The sequence below is a fragment of the Pinus tabuliformis genome, chromosome 3_2 (genome assembly GCF_031772625.1).
Source record: "Pinus tabuliformis cultivar Carrire ecotype Pingquan chromosome 3_2, CPIR1, whole genome shotgun sequence".
In the NCBI taxonomy this organism is placed as follows: domain Eukaryota; kingdom Viridiplantae; phylum Streptophyta; class Pinopsida; order Pinales; family Pinaceae; genus Pinus; species Pinus tabuliformis.
In genome coordinates, this window is record NC_142302.1 from 1,097,807,115 (window position 1) to 1,097,829,293 (window position 22,179).

Sequence of the window (22,179 nt, forward strand, 5' to 3'; positions counted from 1 at the left end):
AAGCTGCTTTTGAGCACTTTATCATGAAAACACCTGCAAGATAATTTTATAGAAGTTTGATAAGAAAAAATCCTTCCCAACCTTATACTGGTTTGATAAATGACCCTTCAAACATGAAAGCCTTTTAGACTATGACACCCAGTGATTCATAGGCTAAACTGACCAAAATTTAGAGTGAGAGGCCAATACTATTGATTCCTATTAGAGGACTCTAACATCGGCTCCAATGGGGATGGTAGCCTCCCAGTGAGGTGCCAAGAAGAAAAAGAAGAATAATAGCCTAACCATTGGGCAATGGAGTCAACATAAAAAACCAACTAACAATTGAATAAATTACATAACTGAAAACTTTAAAAGGAATAATAAATTTGACAGCACATCACCAAATTCTTAGGGCCTTCTCCTCGGGCTTCAAACCATGATGATAGTTGTCTATTGTTGTTGAAAGTATATACACTATGTGATCTCTTCTCTCAAATGTAACCAGTCAAGCAAATGGCTACTTGATTGAATTCTGCTCACAGTTCCCATGAGCAGGCAGAAGGGTAAAAAGAGGGGCAACCCAAAACTCAACTGATCTTGAGAACCAACATCAATAAAGAGTACAAGCTCCTATAACTCGTGCAACATACTGGCCATGGGATAACAAAACTCTTCTTTTGCAGGCTCTAAGAGACTAGTAAAATTATCTTCAAAAAATAATTGGTTACCTTCACTTGAGCACTTTGCTCAAAAATTTGGCTCTCTTTAATTGAGGCAACCACCTAATCCACAACAATAATGTGCACATCCATAAGATATGGGACAACCTATTCTTCTTCAGTCGACTCTTCGTTTTCTGTAACTGGAGACAGATCTTCATGTGCAAGAGGCTCTAAAACAACCTCTTCTTTTTCATTGCTCTCCTCTTCTTGATATGGCTCGGTCTGTTGAATTTCTTCATTGACCTCCATCCGATCAGTTTCATCAGCAGCAACGAAAGTTGTTACCTGTTGGGAACCTTCATGAATAACCAGGAAACATACTTCTTTTGTTTCTTCCTAAAGAATAGACAACTCAAGCAAGGGTTCTTCAATTTCATCGGGCATTACATCCTGATCATTGATGTCAATTCCCATGAGCTGAAATAGATCATTTAATTTTCCACAAAATCTTTCTACCTGCACTATAGAAGGATAAGTTTGTTTAAAATTTGTAGAAAATGTTGAATAGAAATCCATCAGAGAACATATACTTGCAGTTAGCAAACCTTCATACCATAATCTGGCTTTATCCTCTAAGGTTTCGATAAACATTTTCATCAATGAATCCTCATGAAAATCAACTTCAAGTCTACGTACATGCATGTGGAATTTAATTAAATTCAGAGCAGCATCTTCTCCCTTCCCATCTCTAAATATTGAGAGATAGGCTGACCAATTAACGGGATGCATAGGATTCGAAAAACTAGGAATACGAGATCTATCCATAGGAGCATACTTGGAATTCGCTCTTGCATAACCCATTTTGAAAATAATCACCAGTAATTCTGAAAATTACTAACCTTTAACCAATGTATACATTATGAACGTTTGACCTTCTGGATCCTTTGAATTTCAGAGTCGCTAGGTGAATGATTCAACGTTTTCTATGTTTGACTATTGTCCACCATCAACAATCAGATCTGCAACTTGATAATATTTCCCGGGGGAGATTAACAATTTCGTTTTTTACCCAACAACGACACAAGAATGTTAGCACTCCGTAAATCCTTTAAGGCTGAGGAAAGGAATCCTAGAGGTAACCAAAAACCACTTGTAGGCTAAGGTCCAGTCCCCCTAACCTTGGAGAGGGCTCTCTCGCTAGATCAACTATCAATCAAAAAGACTAATAGGATATGGATTTTAGACTGGTTATTAAGATCAAAGGTAGATAATATAAAATTTGATGAAAATGTTAGAAGTGAAGGCCACTGAAGTATAGGATTATAGCACATTAGGGCATGCATGAGCCATTAAGACAATAAAGGCAAGGTAGGCACATATCTTAAGTCGATAGTCGGTTGTAGTATAACGAAGAATGAGGGAACACATAAATATTCAGTCACATGTAACAGAGCATAAGTTTATGAATTTTGCTACACAACTTATAACTAAATATTCAGAAGAAATATGATAGAGCAACAAAGAATTTTGTCATGAATAAGATCCACGTTATCTTTAGCATATAGGAATGAATTCAAGACAACAACTTCAGAAATCAGTATTAATTAACATAAGGAAAACACAGACTTAGGACCACACACCACAAGAATCTCTAAAATTGATAACAAAGTATGCTCTAAGCTTTTATTAAAATGTATATAGTGTCTCCTCCTCCTTTCAAAAATTCTCCATCCATGTTAAATACTATTTCGACCAAAGGTTAGATACATTACATTTCATCTGGCTAAGTGGATCAAAGGTGTGTTTTATCAGTGGAGACAACAAGATTCAGGTAAATTACAGGAATAAAATTAACTCAGAAAATTATCTTCATCCTCATCTGCCCATAGTTCTCTGGATAATTCCAAACTTCCTACCATGGTGCCAAAAATCCTGCTAAGTATCCTCTTGATGCCTTATCGATCTCCTTCAAGCTTATCAGGTCACTTTCGAACAATCGAAACCATAAAACAAGCCGGAGCAGAAAATCATGACTGTGGAAGGGATGTAAACGCCTTTGCCTCAACTCCTTTATGTGTTTCTTAATTTTGTGACCAGAGGCGAGACCAAGGCTTATTATATAGAGCTTTTCTAATCGAAGGTGTCACTTTGGTGCACAACACTTCAACTTCGCTAATTGTCGATCACCGATCACCTTCTGTGCTAAGCCTCTAGTCCTGTCTCTCTTCACGTGACCATGTTCCAGGCCCCTTATTAGAGCCCCTCTCCCAGTGATCTCTAATTAGCAGTTTCATTTAGTATGCAATGCACATTCGTCGATCACCGAGCATCGATACGGGACATCATCAATGCCACGTCACCGTCACATCACTGCCACTGTTACACAGTAATTTGTCACTGCCTTCCTGTCAGTCACCCTGCTGTGTCAATCACTAAGCTTCATGCCTTCTGAACTAGCCCAGAAACCCATTTTTCTAAAGTTTTATGCATCAGCGCGTCTGTTTGAAAAATATCCGCGATTACTGGCGCTCCATAGTGTATTCAATGCGCTGACAGCTCGGAAGACATCACTTTTCCGCGCTGGTCGCCAGCGCGCCTTTCCCATGTGCTTCCGTGCTGACATGACTGTCCCAGTTATGTAGACGCGGCGACATCGCGTCAGTTTCCTCATTATCCGCGTTGATCCAGTTTGGGCGAATTTGTTCAAACAACCAGCCTTCCAGATAACTCCAGGCTTGGTTGTTAGCTTTGTGAATGTCGACTCCCTTCTATGGCATGACTGTTCGACCCTTTGCAACCGTTTCCCTCAAGGATAAGCTCATCCTCCACCCTTTTAGGAGACTCCTTCTCCTATATAAACTTCCACCATTACCATGAGCAGCTAGTTAGACTTAGCTTGGAATAGCTTGGATTGTACAGAGCTTGTAGTGCTCAGATTGCTGCTATAGGTTTGGTGTGCTAGGTGTGGAAGTGATTGATTGCTTAGGGAAGGTTGTTTTGTGCTATTTGTGTGAGAGAGAGAGTTGTTTGTCTTGGAGAATCATCCTCAAAGGTGAATGCTTGAGATAAATGCTGACTGGCCCCTCCTGAGAAGGTTACCGACGTCAGAACATTTGGTTGTACTCTTCTCTATTCTGATTAATAATAGATGACTGCTATTATTGTTCCATTCTCATTTGTCTATGCAATGGTTAAATGTGAATTACATCTTTTCTGACTGATGTATGGTTACTTTTACTAGATTTCACGCTTGTGTTTGTTTCCTCTTCGTGTGTGCAGGTATCTATTCGCGGAGATCGCGGAGGATTGTGACCAGCCGAAGCGGAGGAGCGAAGGCAACATCTCTTCGTCAAACGACGGCGCAAGAATCCAAGTAGGTGCTTTTTACCCCTTGTTTAATTGTAATTAGGAACATGCGTAGCAGCATTGTGTGATTGTTGCTAGACCCCTGCTGGCTAGTAGGATCGCCTCTATCCGTAGAGGGGATTTACCTCTCCAACAGCCACATGTCAACGTGTGAGTGGTGACACATGTCACCCATTTTTGGCCTATTATGACCCTTGAAAATGTTGAATCTGCTTTCCATGTGTCCACGGTACGACCACGTCATTACTGATGTCATCCTCCACATGGCCCTTATCGGAACCAATCGTTGACTGCCACGTGTAGCTAATCGGATCCAATCTTTGTTTGTCGCATGTCCTTTATTAGATCCAATCTCTTGCTGACACGCGTCCCTTTGGGACAAGAGAGAAAAGGCTTGAACTTTATTTGGTTTTGCAAATGATTCCTTTGTTAATTTGTTTTCAGCCCTCTCGACACTTTAACACTATAGGCCCATTCCCGACACTTTTATCGCATATCGCAAGTTTTAAAGGTTGTCACCCCTGCAACTTGCGAACATCAATTTCCAACCCCGCCGATATGCTGAATTCCAACATCGCTCTATACTCTGATATGCGTTTTGCGATGAGCTCTGAACCTTTGAATTGTGGGATGCGAGATTTGGAACCGTCGATCACCAATTTGCAATATCGACAACTGTTAATCGACTATTTTCTCTAACCTGCGTTGTTTACCTCTCCAAACATTTGATATGCGGGATCTCGGACCCGTACTTAGGTATTTTCCTTTGTTTTGTGGGTTTTGAAGAGAAAACATGAATTTGCTTTAAATTTTGACCCAGAAGTCAGTTTGCAGGACTAAATATACCACTGGAAAGTTGCTTCTGAGCACTGTATCATGAAAACACCTGCAAGATCATTTTATAGAATCTTGACGTGCAAAAAGCCTTCCTAACCTTAGACTGGTTTGATAAATTACCCTTTGAACATGAAAGCCTTTTAGACTATGACACCCAGTGATTCATAGGTTAAACTGACCAAAATGAAATGAGAGGCCAACACTATTGATTCCTATTATAGTACTCTAACACATACTACAGGATGTTATAATCAATACATGTACATTGTGGATATATATTTACATCTCAAGTTCTTGCTTGGTAGATTCTTGATAATAAAAAAATAAGAGCAAGGAAGACATTCTCCTATCTCTAGATCACATGTAGCGGTAAATGGCAACTATGGATCACAAGTTGGGCCACATTGAGAAATAGATGGGCATCCCTTCTAAACCAGATTGCTTCCTAAGTAGCAACAAGGAGCTCATTCATGTTGGCCATCGACTCAAATAACTCCACTTAATTATCTTTCAGTGTCTTGGTCTTTTACTTTCTATGTTTTAGTTATGTAATCTTTAGTTTAAAAATAGTCCAAGAGGCCTTTCAACTAGCATAAGTATTTTGTATCATAAACTATGGGCAACATCATATCCTCTACATCTTTGAAGAAACTGAATTTATGTGTCTATTCAAGCCTTTTTAGTGGATAACCAAGCCCGATTTCAAAGAATTAGAATACAACTCTCTGTTATAGGCAATACAAATCATTTACTTCACACAAAAAATAAAATAGAAGATAAGTATGAGATGTAATAATGTTTATTAGAAGCCTTATTGCCACTCCATTCCAATTGTGTTTACATTCATCATTATATGATAATAATAATTACTAATGCAGCCATATAAATTAAAAGGTTGGTAAACCCCATAGGCGTGACAATACCTACCTCATGATACATTTCACATTGCCAAAATTAAAATAAATCATAAAAATTAATATATATATATAATTAAAATAAATGTAACAAGATTCTTAACCATGGAGGTTCACTTGCACTTGCAATAGAAATTCTTAACATGTAAATAAACTTTGTTACTATATGGTGGGTCAATACTATGACTTATTAATACCATATACCCAAAAAAAAACCATAACTCATCTTCATATGACACATGTTCATATAACATTTTTTAAGGTTGATCCATTTAATTAAAATGGCATAAAGCGCAGAACCACTTTTAAGATAAATCTCAATGTTTGATTTGTGACTACTACTAAGACTAGTAATGGTTGGTAAATGCCATAAGCATCAATCCATAATAAGTATCAAAACTTTTACTACATATTACATCTCACATTGTTAAAATGTAAAAAAATCATAAAAGCTAAATAAATTATAGTTGTTTTATAAATGATTATTATTAATTATAAAGACTTAATATATACATTGAACATTTATATAGTTAAGAGAACATGGAACAAGATTCCTAACCATGGAGATTTACTCCACTTTACCATGGAGATTTTTAATCTGTAAATATGTTTTGTTATAATACCATGGCTTATCATTACCACATGCCCAAAAAACCGTCACTAACTTCATATGACACTCTAGTATGAATTATCTTTGATTTATGGCTTTCCTCATCAGGCCTTTTTTTCTGTACAGGATGCTTTCAACTGGTGGAGCGCGAAGAATCCTTCTTGGCGCACACTATTTATCCTCACCTGTTGGTTCCTATGGAAGTGGCGCAATACATGCATTTTTCAGAACATCAGGAGGCCCCTCGATTCCGTCCTCATCTCAATCACGGGCCATATGCCCACCTCAGATTAAATCATGGTCTGATCTGTTTTCTATACTTCGTCTTCTTGGTCCTCTTTCGCACAATGCGGGTGTTTCTATAGGTTTTTGGCATGCTGTTCTGTCTAAGTGATTCAATAGTTTCCAATACAGTTTTTGATCCATCCCCTGGATGCGTAATATGTCCGCTTCCCCTTATGAAGCGCTCTGTTAAGTTGATGATGGTCTTCAGGCGTTTTAGTTTCACTCAGTTCGGCGATGGGTGGTTTGTCATTTTTGCTGGTTTTATCATGATTGGATGCAGGGGTTTATATGCTGCCGCAATAGCCAATCCTACTGGTTTTGTTTTAGCTGTTTATCTCTGATTTTGATATGTAAACAGATCATTATATTTCCTGAATATAATATATTTTATTTTCGTCTGAAAAAAAACTTCATATGACACTAGTTCATATAATATTTTTTTAATTAATAAATTTAATTAAACTACAAAAATAACATAAATATTTTAAAGATAAATTTCAACTTTTAATCCATATATACTAACTAAATTATAACTTTGTTTTAAACCAGCCTTACAAGTAGCCTGGTCCTTATCACTAAAATGGAAATTATACTTTAAAAAATAATAGAAAATAAAAAAATAAATTACCTACTAAAAAGCAAGAACTAAATAAATTATTTATTTTGGAGAGTAGTAATATCATACTGTTAATGCCTCCACCAAGATTGAACATTATTGTATATACGGTGAGCATTCATTTGAGTTCAACGTGCTTCATTTATCTTCTTTTAATATAAAATGGGTCAGAAATAAATTGTTGCATTTAATTTAATTTAAATTTTGAAAAACAACTTTTCTAAGCTTTCTTCTTTTAATATGATATGAATCAGAAATTAATTATTGCATTTAAATGGTGAAGTAAATTTATTTTTAATAATCAAAATTCTATATGAGTTTGAGTTATTTTTAGTGTGATTTTTTAAAAGTTTTTGGGTAGAGTTTTTGATTTAATTTCTCTAAAATTCAGTAGGAATTTATTGAAATCACAAGTTTGATAGGTAATCTCTGCACAATAGAAGTATCTTAGTGGTTTTTCAGGTGTTGAACCCATATATACAGTCAAAAAAACTAGTTTAAATAACACAAATCAAAGTTTCACTTCGAATTTTTCCACTAGATTCCAATACCAAAACTCTAAAAAAACCGACTACAAACAACTGCACAATTATATATGTTTAAAAATATATACTATCAAAATCTAATATCCTATATGACACTGAATTATTATCTAATATCCTATATGGCAATGAATTATTTTCTTACAAAGAAATGCTCAATCACCGATGGTAAGCAATTAAATAAAATGAACGCTCATGTATGAGTGAATATAATCACTGAAGAAAATATTGAGGAATGGCTCAAAAATATTGCATAGGATAATCAAGGAATAAATTAGTAATTACTCAATGAAATTTTAGGATAGAACAATTGTCATGTAAAATGAATGAATAGTATCAATGAATAAATGATCAAAATATTTGATCAGTCAGATTAATATTTTCTCAAGTACTTCTAATTCCTTCTGAATCTCTACTAACAGTTCACCCTGATATGGGTTTATGCACCATTTTGTATATTGAAAGCTGAGTCGATGTCGTTGTAAACCATAGGCAAATATTTGTCTGAGCTTAGAAATTGCAGGCAAAGTTTTTTTGATTATGTTGGGTTTATTAGTAAAAATCACTGAAGTTTTTTTCGATGTGACGTATTATGTTCGTTTCGGCAATAAATATTGTATAATAAAATCTGCTAGCTTCGGTGATATTTGATGTATTATGATTCTTCAGCGGGATTCTCTCCCCCACTGAAAAAAGGAAACACTCTTTGACTTGGAAGTTGTAAGAATTTGACTAGCTTATTATTTTTTCTAGGCTTTTGTGAACCAGTAAAGTTGATTGTGGATTTTTGGAATATTTTAGGATTTAATGGACATGGGTGAGATGTAATAATTGATTTCGTTTATATTTATTGGATTTCAAATTATTCTGAAAATTTACAAGCGATTTAAACTCAAAACCAATCTCATATTTATTTCAGAGCCAACAACATTAGATCCTAAAATATTCTGAAAATCTACAATCGATTTAAACCCATATTTCAAACCCAACAACCTATTAAATCAGCCTGAGCAAAAACACATTCTGATTATAAGCACAAAAAGTAACACGATTTGCAACCACGATTTGCAACATAGATTTTGTGATTCTTATAGCGAACTAAAGCATCAGAACAATTTCATGATTCTTAGATGTTCAAAATGTGAACTTACTTTTGCTCCATTAGGTACCAGTTTTTGAAATACTTCAGCTGTTCGTTAATCCTCTCTCTTCGATTCTGTACAATTTACAAACCCATGAGAATAAGTATAATATACTTATAGTACATGTTAGTGTTTTAACCAGCCGTGAGATTGTTTGCCCTAAAAATTGTGTAAATTTTAGTAAGAAATTTTGTAAATCGAAGTTAAAGTTATCAAATTTTAAGAGTTTGGGCATTTTGGAGGTTTTTGATGGTGCTGAATCTATTGCTACTTTCAAAAATATGATTTAAACATTGCTTCTGCAAGATTTGTTGAAATTTTTTTGCTCAATAAAAATGACCATCCAAACAATTCTTCAGCCTTGACAAACTTGTCTTTTTAACAAACCCATGAGAATAATATACTTTATAATACACGTATTCATGATATCAGAAAATAGATAGCATACCCTTGAGTAGACACTTTACAAATCAATGGCAGGGATTTTGTGAGACCGATGACTTCAAATTCTATTGTTCCTTGGTGGATGGTCCTTCTTAGTTTGTGTTGGGATGACTAACCAAATATCACATGTTATGTTACACATAATTATTGTAGTATTATGGTGACGATATTAGTTTGGTGAGGTTTTATGAAAGGTTATGTCACAAGGTTTGTCAAACTTGAACCTTGAAGTTTGAATTTTAGCGAATTTATAAAAAAAAATTGAGGTTCAACAAATTTCATCGAACCTCATAGTTTTTTTTTTAACATGATTGGGTACTTATATATTATAAAACTGCTTGGAGCCAAATCCGGTTACATAAGTGGATGGAAGTAGGTAAGGAGAAGTCCAAAATGGGTTCGCAGACCCTGACTTCTTATAGACAAACTTGAGTAGTGCAGATTGGAAAAGAAAACGGCTATATAGCCTTACAAACAGACCTGCAAGAAGACAAAATTTGCTAGTCATTAGTTAGATTACTAGAACTGGTTGACAGAGTCATCAATCTGGGGTTCTTTCTTGACGCTTGCTCTGGTTGAAGTCTCGGCTTGCATACTTTGAGTGATGGCTTTGATGTGGGCGACTGCCTCCTCCATGTGTTTGCATTTTTCCTTTAGGCTTTCTATCTCTGCCTTGTGTTTTTCCAGTTTCTTTCTCTTTGATCTGCTATCAGCCTGAAAGTCCTCTTTGAGCTCGTTGAAATGTTTGACAAACCTTGCAATCATAAAGCAATGAGCTTTACACAACGTGCAGTTGGCGTTTCCAAGCACTCTGTCCAGAGGATTCTCGGGCAACTCACGGTTTTCCTGAGCCTCAGTTTGCTCTCTGTTTTCTGGGGTCTCTGCCATTTCCAGGGAGCTGATATGGATGCTGAGCGGGAACAGGGAAAAGGAGCTGGGGTGAAGAGGAAGGAGACCTGCGCGACTGAGGTAAAATGCCACGAAGGAGAAACAGAGCAGGGAGGAAAACACTGTTAAAGAAGGGAGCCAGGCACAGAGATTTACCAAGCGGTCGAAGAGGAAAGGAGCAGCTAAACTGAAGTCGTAGTTCCGGTCTTTGGGATTGCTGACTTCCCCGGGAGCTTTTGAGAACGATCTCACAGCCGGTCTGCACTGATAGCGGCCTCTCTTGATGCCAACCTTCCTGAGCTGAATGCCTGGAAAAGCACCATTACTCTCCTGCGAAGAATGAAACGAGTTTCTGATGTGCTCGAAAAGAGGAGGGTAGGTGAATATATATAGCGCGGAGGGAGGATGAGCGGGCCGAGGATGCGGCATAGGCTCTGTGATTTGGCTGGGATTAGCCACCGGCTTAAAATCTTTGCAGCAGTCTAAGGAGATCATGAAAATACTTCTACCTATAATCTGCATGGGATATTCACGAGAGGGCTGGGGATTCCAGGTCCTGTGGTCTGACCGAGAAGGTTGAGTGGTGGGAGTGAAGAAGGGAGGATCGAAATTCGATGCCTGACGAGCAGCGTGCGACGGGACTGATTGAGGCCAGAGATCACAAGAATGAGGGTGGGGAGTGATAAGACAGGAGGTCGAAAGGGTGCTGGAATGACTGGTCGGAGATTTTGAGAGGCAACTAAGCCAGCTACGGAACGGGATTTTCATATATGAGATCATTTTCTTTGACTTGGCCGATCTGTCTGTTGGTTGCCTTAGTGGCGTAATGGTCCGCTTCCATGTTGTTGTCTCTTAGAACATGTTTGAAAGTCGTGTCTCCCATTTCTTTGACATTATCCTCAATCCTGAGCTTTACATTATTAAGAGCCTCTTTTTTAAATTTTGTTCCCGCCACCATGGCTGCAATGACGATGGCTGAGTCTCCCACTATTATTGGATTCCTGATTCTCAGCCGGTTCAGAATGAGGGTACCTAGGTAGAGGCTGTAAGCTTCAGCCAGGTTATTGGACATTTGGCCCAAACCCCATTCATAGCTTACCAGAGTTTTGCCATGGCTGTCCTTTATGATGCCCCCGGCTCCAGCTTCTCCCGGGTTATTTTTGGAGGCCCCGTCGAAATGCAAAGTAGGGCGATTCTGATCAAGGATCCATTGACTTACTTCTTCCCTTGTGCCTCTGAGCTTCCAGGTTATTCTTCTCGTGCTAGCTTTGGGGTGTGCTAGATGATTGTTGCTATGATTGATGCTGAATTTGTTATACCATTCCACCTCTTCTTTGTGCCAGCTTGATTGGTCTGGAGGAGCTACCAAGTTTGCACTTATTGTTTCAGATATGAGCGCTATTGTTTTTGCCAATATGCGGACAAGGTTGGGCTTCTTGTCATTAAAAATACAGTTGTTCCTAGCTAACCAGATTTGCCAACTAAGGGTAGCTGGGATGCATTTCCACATACGGGTGATAATGTTTTTACCTTTCTTAGGATAGGGGTAACATTTTACCCAGTTTTTTTGAAGGGAGGATAGCTGATCAAAAGTCTCTTCAATTTTCATTGGGCTGACAATCTGAGTCCAACAACTTTGAGCGATGGGGCAGTGGTAGAATAGATGATGGCTGCTCTCCTCCTCAGCGTGGCAAAGGCAGCAAATAGATGGCCCCAAGATCCCTCTTTTCCTTAGGTTTTCAGCGGTAAGCACCTTTCCTTTGAGGAGGGTCCAGTTGAAGTGTTTGACCTTTGGGATGCATTCAGATTTCCAGACAGTTGTGAAGAGGTTCCATTTGGCTGTCGAAGTGGATGCCTGGAGGAATTTGTAACCATCTCTGACAGTGAATTTCCCACCACTTGGGTCCCACATATACCTGTCTTCAGCCCCTCTAATGGTGGGTGCTGCGCCTGTGAGGGAGACCTTGAGATTATGCCATAGTTCTCTGAGCTCATTGGGAATTTGCAGGTCCTTCCAGCCCTGCCATGTGTTCCGGTCCCAAGCTGAAATGTCATACAAGGAGGTTAAGTTTTTAGCTTCCATCCAAATGTGCAGAGGCCTGAGATTTTGGTTGTGGATTCTTGGTCTGGTGCCCATGATTCTGTCAGTCCAGATGTTGACCTCCTGACCGCTTCCAGGCACTCTAGAAATGTTCTCTCTGAACTGAGGAAGGACTTTTTTAATTAGCTTCCAAACAGGGGTGCAAGATCTTTCAGCTATTGTTTCGGAAAGAATATTAAAATTTGTTCCATTCAGATATTTCCTCTTTAATACTTCCACCCACCAGAAGCCTTTGCAGGTGATGATTCTCCAAATTAGTTTAAAGCCCATAGCCCTGTTGGAGAAGCTCAGAATTTTGATGGCGAGCTCACCTTTGTCATAGGGAAGGATAACTTGTTCCCATTTGACAAGGCTGAATTTCTTGGTTTCTTGCTTTCCCCCCTGCTAGAGAAAACTTCTCATTAATAATTCCATGTGCTTATGTATGCTGGCGGGAGCCAATGTGACTGCATATTGGTAGATGGGGAGAGCAGAGAGAACAGCCTTTATAAGGGTCGATCTACCAGCCAGATTTAGCCAAGAAACTCCCCAACTTTGAAGGAGACCTCTCATCTTTTCTATGTGTTTGGCCCATATCTCAGCCTTAACTGTTTCTTTGGCTAAAGGCAGACCAAGATAAGAGAAATAACTCCAGTTCCTCTGCATTGGGATGTCCAGGATCAGAGAGATTCTTTGCCTTATTTGTTCAGGAACATTCCAGGTATAGATCTTGCATTTTTTGTTGTTCAGCGTCCCTCCAGAGGCAGCTAGGAAGGCATCCAAGACTTTCTTGAATCTTTTTGCCATAAGGCTTGAAGCTCCCCCAATGAGAAGGGTATCATCCGCGAAAAGCGAATGATTGATCTCTTTAGTCCCTCTTCCTATACCAATTCCAGTGATCTCTTTTTGCTTGCGGAGTTTTTCTAAGTGTATACTCAGAGTTTCTGCCATTATGATGTATAGGAAAGGGGAGAGAGGGCAGCCTTGCCTCAATCCCCTGGTGCTTCTAAAATACCTGCTTGGGCGACCATTAATCAGAGGGGCAGTCCAAGGATTGGAGATGCAACCAGAGATGGTGCTTATGAAGTTGTTTGAAATCCCGAACTTTTTGAGAACTGCAGTTAAGAAGTGGTGGTCGACTCTGTCGAAAGCGTTTGCCATATCAAGTTTGATTATCATTCCTCGTTCCTTCCTGCTGATGCTGCTGTGAATTGCCTCTTGAATGAGTATGACATTATCTGTGATTTGCCTTTGTGGAACGAATCCCCCTTGGTTCTCTGAGATTAAATAGGGGAGGAGCTTTTTGAGCCTATTGGCTAGAATTTTGGTTACTATCTTGTAGGAGACATTACACAGGGAAATAGGCCGGAAGCGGTCGAAAGATCGAGGGTTAACTTCCTTAGGGATGAGAGCTAAATGTGAGGATTTTGTGTTGTCTCCCATCTTGTGATTTTTAAAAACATTTTTGACCATCCGCACAAAGTCTTTTTTGATGGAGTCCCAATGGTTTCGGTAAAAGGCCATCGTGAAACCATCAGGGCCGGAGCCTTGTCCTGTTGCATACTAAATACTGCCTCCCTAATTTCCTCTTCTGTGACCTCCTGATCCAGCTCTCTGTTTTGATGGTCTGAGATTTTGTTCTCGACTGCGCTAAGGAAGTCAGAGCTGTCCGTCTGCTGCAGGGCTGCTGCTAGAAGAGATTTAAAGTGGTTGAAGGCCGCCTCCTTAATTTCTTCTTGGTCACTGTATTCGTGCCCTTCTGCCTCAATTTTATCTATCTGATTCCCGGCGCGCCTGAGCTTTATGCTGTTGTGGAAGAAGGAGGTATTTTTGTCGCCCGCCTTCAGCCATAGGCACCTTGATTTCTGCCTTTGTTCCTCTTCCTCAGCTCGATTTTGTCTATATAGCTCCCTGTACATTTCATTTTCGTGGATTATATCTTCGTTTGTGGATTGGCTGTTCTCCTTGTCTTTGTTCCACTATTCCATTTGAATTTGGAGATCCATTTTTTTCCTCTTTTCCTTTGCTGCATATTCCTTGGCCCATTGTTTAATGACTATTCTTAGAGATTTTAATTTGGTTTCCGAAACGTAGTAAGGCGATCCCCACACTTCCTTTGCCCACTGATTTTGAATGAGGGAGCGAAAGTCTTCTTTGTAATCCCATACTTTGTTGTATTTGAAGGGGAGGGGCCCCAGATTTCTCCCTTTCTCCATACTCATCATCACAGGTTTGTGATCAGAGGCCGAGGTTTGAATGATTTTGCTCTTGATGGTAGAGAAGTTTGTTGTGATTCTTTCCTGCACAAGAAATCTGTCTAACCTCTCCTTGATATTGTGGCAGCCTGTCCTTTTATTACTCCATGTGTATTTCCCGTTGAAGGGAGGTATATCAATGAGGTTATGAGACTGGATTATAGCCTCCAACGCTTCTCTTGAGGGGTCCGAATGAAAATTTACTCCTAACTTTTCATCCACATTTCTTATGAGATTCAAATCTCCTCCCAGAATTATGTTACTGTCATGGGATGACTGTAAATCTAAGGATAGAGAATCCCAACAGGTTGATTTGTCCCTGTAATGGTTTGGAGCATAAATGTTGTATATGCTGTAATCTTCTTGAGAGGCTTTGTTTCTGAGGTCTGTTTTTATCCACCAATTGCAAGATTGGAGGTTGATGTGAGTCCATTTATTCTTGTTCCAGAGTGTTCCTATACCTCCTGATGCTCCTTCTGATCCTATTGAGTAACCTTCAAAATTTTTGAATCGTTTTACTTGCTTTTGGAAATCTGGATCTGAGATTTTGGTCTCCTGGATGAGGACAATGTCTGGCTGCTCCTGATTTATTAAGTCACGGACTGAATTTATTTTTAAGGAGGAGCCCATCCCCCTACAGTTCCAAGAGACCAGATTCATCATTTACCAGTTTTTGGGTGAGTCCCGCTTCTTTCCTTGGTTTTGTCTCCACTCCCTTTTTGCCTGTCTAGATAGGAGTCCATTGGTTGCTGTGCTCCAGTAGCCATTTCTTTTGCTGCTGCCTCGTCCCTAAGTTCCTTGTTTGACTTTCTTCCTGCCTTTCTTGGGGGATCTAAGGGAAGACTGGATTCTTTCAGTTTATTTCTGGTGAGTATTCTCTCTATTGTTGGGGGAGGGGAGGGCAGAGGGATCGAAGGTGATGAAATGACAGCTAGAGAATTGGTGCGAGGGGAAGGGGGAGGAGAAGAGGGGTCTTCGACTTCCAAGGATTCAAAGGGGTTGGAGGTAGAGGGAAAAGAAGGAGCTGAGTTGGGTGGGGGAGGGGAGGTAGGGGGGGGGGGTTTTCCAGGGGGGGCTTAGAGCTGGGCCCTTGAGAGGCAGAAGATTTTTTTTTTTTTACTTGTTCCCATTGGCCATCCGAAGGTTCTTCATTTTCAAAGGATTCATTTGATTTTGATTTGCTACATCTATTTGCAAAGTGTCCGTATTCGTGACATACCTTGCATTTGAAGGGCAGTTGCTCGTAGTCCAGCTGTTGGATGTGCGTCCATTGGTCGACCTTGATCTTAATGGCTTCTGGCAGGCCTTTCCCGAGATCTACTTCTACACAAATCCTGGCGCACGCATGCATGTTCTCCCTTGGCTCGGATCTGTCGATGTATTTGCCGACCGCGTTCCCTATTGCCTTTACTGATTCATCCCCCCAACAGTGGAGCGGCAGGTGTGGTAGGCGGACCCAGACCGGAACTGCGTTTGGGATGTCCATCTCCGGATCAAAGTCTGGAGTCCATCTGTTCAGATAGAGGCCTCTTGAGTCCATGAAGTAGGGGCCGTTCCTAAATATGAGATTCCTGTCCTCTTTTGTTTCGAAGATGAATGTATAATAGCCCCTTCCACAAAATCTGATGGCTATTTTCCCTTGTGTCATTGCGGCCCAGTTGCGCTCCACCCATTTTTGGACTGATCTTGGGGAAGGCCAGAGGCCAGTGAACTGACCTACGAGACCTCTTTCAGCTAGGGTGATTGCAGATTTCCTTGGCAGAGATGGAGGAAGAGATACCTCGGGGATTTCATCCAGTTTCTTGATAAATTTAGAGACAGAGGGGCGAGATTTTGCAGAGGCGGTGTCGGGGATCAGGGAAGCGAAGAGCTCTGCATGATTCTCAGGATCGGGGGGGGGGCGTTCCCAGCCATTCAATATTGAGAAGCCAGCTTCAAGAGGGCGAGATCAGGAATGGGCCCCAGCGTGGAGCCGGGCAGGAGGCTCGAGGATAACAGCGTAGCGCGCAGGAGGGAGGGAGGCATCAAGGCAGCGACCTGCCAGGTAGAGCCTGGGAAGTGGAACCAGTCGGGCGCGGAAGATGGGTCGCCTACAGCCAGGAGCTCGCCAATCAAACCTCCGTAATCCGTTATCAGAGATCATAGAGATGTTGAAGAAGGAAAATGAAGTGAAATGGAATCCATACTATTGGGAATCCTTCTCCAGAATTAAAAGAGATTTTACGAACCTCATAGTTATTGACCAAATTCATAGATCAAAACTCATAAATTCAAGGTTGTAATTTATCCTTGCAACGTCCATGTTCGTAATAACGTTTTTGATGTTCACTAATGTTATGGCAAACCTCATCAAAAAATTTGATCTCAAACCGAACCTAATCATTGTCGAACTTGAACTTGAACCATGTGACATTCATTGATGAAAGGTTAAGAATGGAACAAAAAAAATGACTGAAGCAACAGGGAAATGAACAACAAGAGTACAAAAGAGATTGTTCACTGAAAGATTTAAAAAATAACATGTAATGATCTTGATCACATTCAATATTAGGTTATTGGCCCCACAATTTCTGAAGGCTACCAAACTTTATGACGCTAAGCCTGAAATAAGAGATCTAATTTTTTGTCAAATCAAATGTTAATAATTAATAAATTAATTTTTAAAATTATAGTAAAAAATATTTTATTTATTTCCAAAGTTTAACATTAGGTTTTGCATAAGTCAAAGCTAAACTAATAGCATTCAAATTGCAAATCGATTGAGTCTCGTACCAAAGACTAATAATAATAATTATTATTAATGATAAAAAAAATTATATATAAGTTAAACATATATACATTTTTAAAAAACATGTAACATGATTCTTAACCTTAAATATTCACCCTCATTTTATTATGGAGATTCTTAATTTTTAAATAGGTTTTATTACAATATTATGGACCAATATCATGGCTTATCAATACCACATGACAAAAAACTATAACTCATTTTTCATGTGCATTTTTTAATTAATAAAATTAATTAAAAGGAGAAAATGCATAACTACTTTGTAAATAAATCTCGGTTTTTGATTTGTGTATACTACTAAGAATATTTTATGGAAGTTAAATCCCTACTATCTACCTAATAATCATTGATAATTAAATTATAATTATGAAAACCTTATCCCAAAATAAACATGTCTATCAAACAAATTTAAAACTGTGAGAAAACCTATCAACATAATTAATCATTATTTTATTATACATGTCACAAGCATGGTATTAAGCATTCTGTTTTGCCTTTCACTGCCTATTAATTTGTCTTTGACCAAAAAAATTTGTCGTTTATCATAGTTTAATATTCGGAATTCAATTTTTTGTTATTTATTATTATTATTTAAATTTATTTATTTGGAAGGTGAGTGGTTGAAATCTTATTATGGGTGTTGTTTAGTACCTTCAATTTTTCTATTAGTTACAATTTTTCAAATTTTTTTTAACCTTTTATTATCATTTCTATTTTCATGAAATATAGTTTTTCTCCATATTTTCAATTCAAATGACAAATTTTAAAGAAGAAAATATAATTAAAAAAATCCAATAAGGAATTTTTTTTTTTTTAGTTTTATTACTTTTTAATTGGACTTATACTTTTTCTTTTTTCTTTTTTTGTCTTTTTTTCTATGGTTTTTTTCCTTTATTTTGAATTCTTATTCCATTAATAAAGGTTTTTTTTTCATTGTTAATTTTTAATCTGACTTTATTTTCTTGCCTTCGCCTTTCTATAATTTTGGAAAGCAACAAATATACAATAAAACTTCATTTCAATGAATATAATTAGAATAGTAAAAAACAATTAGTTTTTAGAATATTGTGAGCATTTATTTCCTAACTTTGTTGAATTTATTTTATTTACAAATAGTTTTTATAATTCCTGCTTCTAAGATATATCAAGAATTCAAGAAATTGATCTTATTACAAGAAATTGTTTTTGAATTCAAAAAGTTTTTGTTTTTGTTTGTTTGTTTGTTTGTTTTTTTTTGTATTTGATCTCACACGGCAAAGGATTTGAAACTCCAACCGAGGTGGACACTTTAGATGCCGACATATCCAATGCGATGCACTTGAGCTCTTCATTTTATTTTAGGGGATTCAAAATCTATGGTGAAAAGGTTGGGGTATGGGATCCAAATTAATTCTACTAGTGTGTAGTAGCAGGGTATTACCAGGATCCCACTTTAAAGTTCCAAATTCCACTCGCTGCAAAACAAGAGATTGCTCGACATTTATTGGGAGGTTAGTCTTCAAATTCTCATTTGTTTCAATTGGTTTTGTAACATCCCTGGTCAAAATTCCATGTAAAAATATATAAATACCACGGATGATGGGACATGTATTCCAAGTTGGATGGTGGGCAAGACATCCTAGGGGGTTTTCATTTGGTTGTTTATGGCTAAGGAAATTGGTTGAGGCATTAAAGAGGCAAAATAGCATTTTTGAGACATTCAATTATGAAAATAATGGAAATTAGGAGAAAAGGAAGGTGAAAGGTCACATGTTGCATGTGAGGAGGAAATTGAAGGAAAATAATGGAAAATGAAGAAAATAGAGGCCTCATTAATAAAAATGCTTCTGAGGATTAGTGGGCAAGACTTGGTTAGTTTAACTTTCGAGCTCTCTTATTATTCTCTCTCTCTCACTCTTGGTCACTTAGAGTTTTCTTGGAGCACTTTGGCATTGGAGCAAGAAAGGAAAAGAAGGCAAGAGGAAGCAAAAATCAAGCAAGGAAAGCCAGGATCAAGCAGCTACAACATGCTCCATTGCAGGTATCAACTTGCATGTGTATTTTTCTTGCTAGATTTGGCATGCATGGGATTGCATGTCTTTATTTTCTACCATGGCATGGGTTTGCTAGGTGTGATAGTATTTTTCAGCATAGCCTTCCCATTTCCTGATAGGTTTGATGAGATGGGTTCTCTCATGCGTTTTGTGGGGGATGGCCGGATTGGATTCGAAGCTGAGTGGGGTGGATCTCCAAATTGACAAACACATGGTGGTATTGGTCCCTGAACCAGACTGAGGATGCACGAAGCCACTGGCCTAGTAACCCCTGAACCAGACTGTGGGTTGCAGTGAATCAAGATTGTGTGCCTCGTTGGGCCTAGGAATCCTTGTCGGTGAATGGCGGGATATACGGTAAAGCCAAGAGGTGAATTTTCGCTCCGTTGGGCCTAGTGATTCCAGGATGGAATGCACGGTAAAGCTTGGAGAGTATGTCTCGGTGTAGGGCCTAGTGATCCTGGATCAGACTGCAGATGCACGGTAAAGCCTGAGAAACTAGGAGGCACTCAAATTCCTCACGGTGTAGGGGGAGAACTTCGGTGGCACCCACATTGATTGGAATTTTTGATGTGTTCTATGAGTCCCACATTCATGCTTCGGATATGGCACGGGGGTGATTGGCTGAAGAGAAACTTGGCTCAGCCAATCTATGGTCAGGTGGAACGTGGTAGTCCCATCACCGGTTGGTTCATTGCATTTATTAATGATAAATTCATTCCCTTGATTTTCATGTGCAAGTATACTAATATATATATATATGGATTTTGATGGCTGATATGTCCATTGTATTTTTGTTCCTATTACGCTGGTTATATGTATATTTTATGGCAGCAGCTATGTTTGGCTCTCAACATGTTTTTACTTGTGTTTGAATGTATATTGTATTTATGACCCAATAAGTGATAAGGTAGCAAAAGACATGAGGGGACAATGGTTCATGGCGATTCTTAGATAAGTATGAGATCCCTACACTTAATTATGTTGTTTACACATGTTGATGATATGTTTGACGAAATGCCTGTCATGGCTAGTAGGGGTCTGGTTATGATCGTGTTCATCTTATTTCTTTTGCATCCTTGTTTCCTTGCATCCTTATTAATTCTAAGTGATCATTCCCTTCTGGGTAGTGTCCCGAGCTCTGACACGAAAAAGGTGGCTCAAATCCCGGAATGCTAGCATTAGTGTTGAGACTAACTCGCCTGGGCAGTGTGTGGGAAGCGTTATAGAGCACCTGGGCAGTGCCTGGGGAGCATTAGTTCTGAAACTAACTCACTTGGGCAGTGTCTGGGGAGCGTTAGTTCTGAAACTAACTCGCTTGAGCAGTGTCTAGGGAGTGTTACCCTGCCCTTAAGTCTCTCAAACAATAGTGGGACTCAGCGATAGGCAGTCTGAGTGGCTGACTTGTCTTCTGAAGGTTATGTGGATGATGTTGGATGACTGTGTGTGATGTTCCATAGATTCCATTTCCTTAAAGTCACCAAGGAGGTTGAATCTTATCATAGTGGCATCTCGTCGCATGTTTACCCCGCCTGGTCGGTTGCTTGGGTAGATGTGGGAGGAGAGTGTTACAAAGTGGTATGAGAGCATGGTTCAACTCTCAAATTGAATGGGTTGAATATGTCTTGGTCATGCATGCATTTCAGTTGTATGTGTGTCTCTTAAACTTATATACGTGTTGCATTGGCTTGATGATTGACTATGGTTGTAGTATGGTTGTTATGAAGAAATTGATGTTGATTTCGTGAAATGTATTGGTCATGCGTATGTGACTGGTTGCATATGGATTATATGTCACTTACATGTTGATTTTATGTCACCTACTTACATCCTTGTATGTTAGGTTACATTTTTAATATTTTGATTACATGCATCAGTCTTGTAGGTTGATTACAAGAACTGATCGATTATGTTAGACTACATGCGGTTATGTGTATTGGTAGTTGGTTTGGCATTGCTTATGCATATTGTTGGTTGCATGTGGAAATGTGTACAATGGAGTAATGGTTATTGTCATGCATGAAGTCATGGTTTCTGTAGTTGATATGGTCACGCATTGATGATTGGACTCTAGCTAGAAGGATGTGTATATGGTTTTGTACTTATGTGTTATATGTCTATATGCAGTCGTTATGCATGTATGGTATTGGTTATAGTTATGCATGAATAGTAGGCCAAATATGCCTTGTGAAGTCATTGTATGCAATTTAGGTCATCATGGTGCTAGTGGTATGTCATGATGCTAATGTGTTGAATGAGGTAAAGCAGGAGATGCAGATCATCAAAGTGAAGTTGCACCATTTGACCTCTAGGCAATTGCATGTCGTCATACAGGTTTGCATGTTGGCCATGTAGGTATGTATGTAAAGGAGTTTTATATGCATTAGGTTTATGTAGATGTATTTTGACATTATGGTAATATTCATGATGGATGTTAGTTGATTAGTGTAGTTATATGCACATGAGTCGAATAGTCAAGAATGATAGTAGCTTGTAGTTGTATGCATTGCTATTGTTGTTTTATATTAGATAACCTCATGATTATGTTATATGTTGTTGATAAGTATGTTATAGGTTAACTTGTTGATTGTTATATGACAGTTAGTTGACAATTCAGTTTTATGTTGTTGATGAGCATGATATATAGCTCAGTGTCATTATGTGCTATTAACTTGATGATTAGAGTTATTTCATTGAGAACTTGATGTCGTAATTTGGATTGGTCATATGTGTGA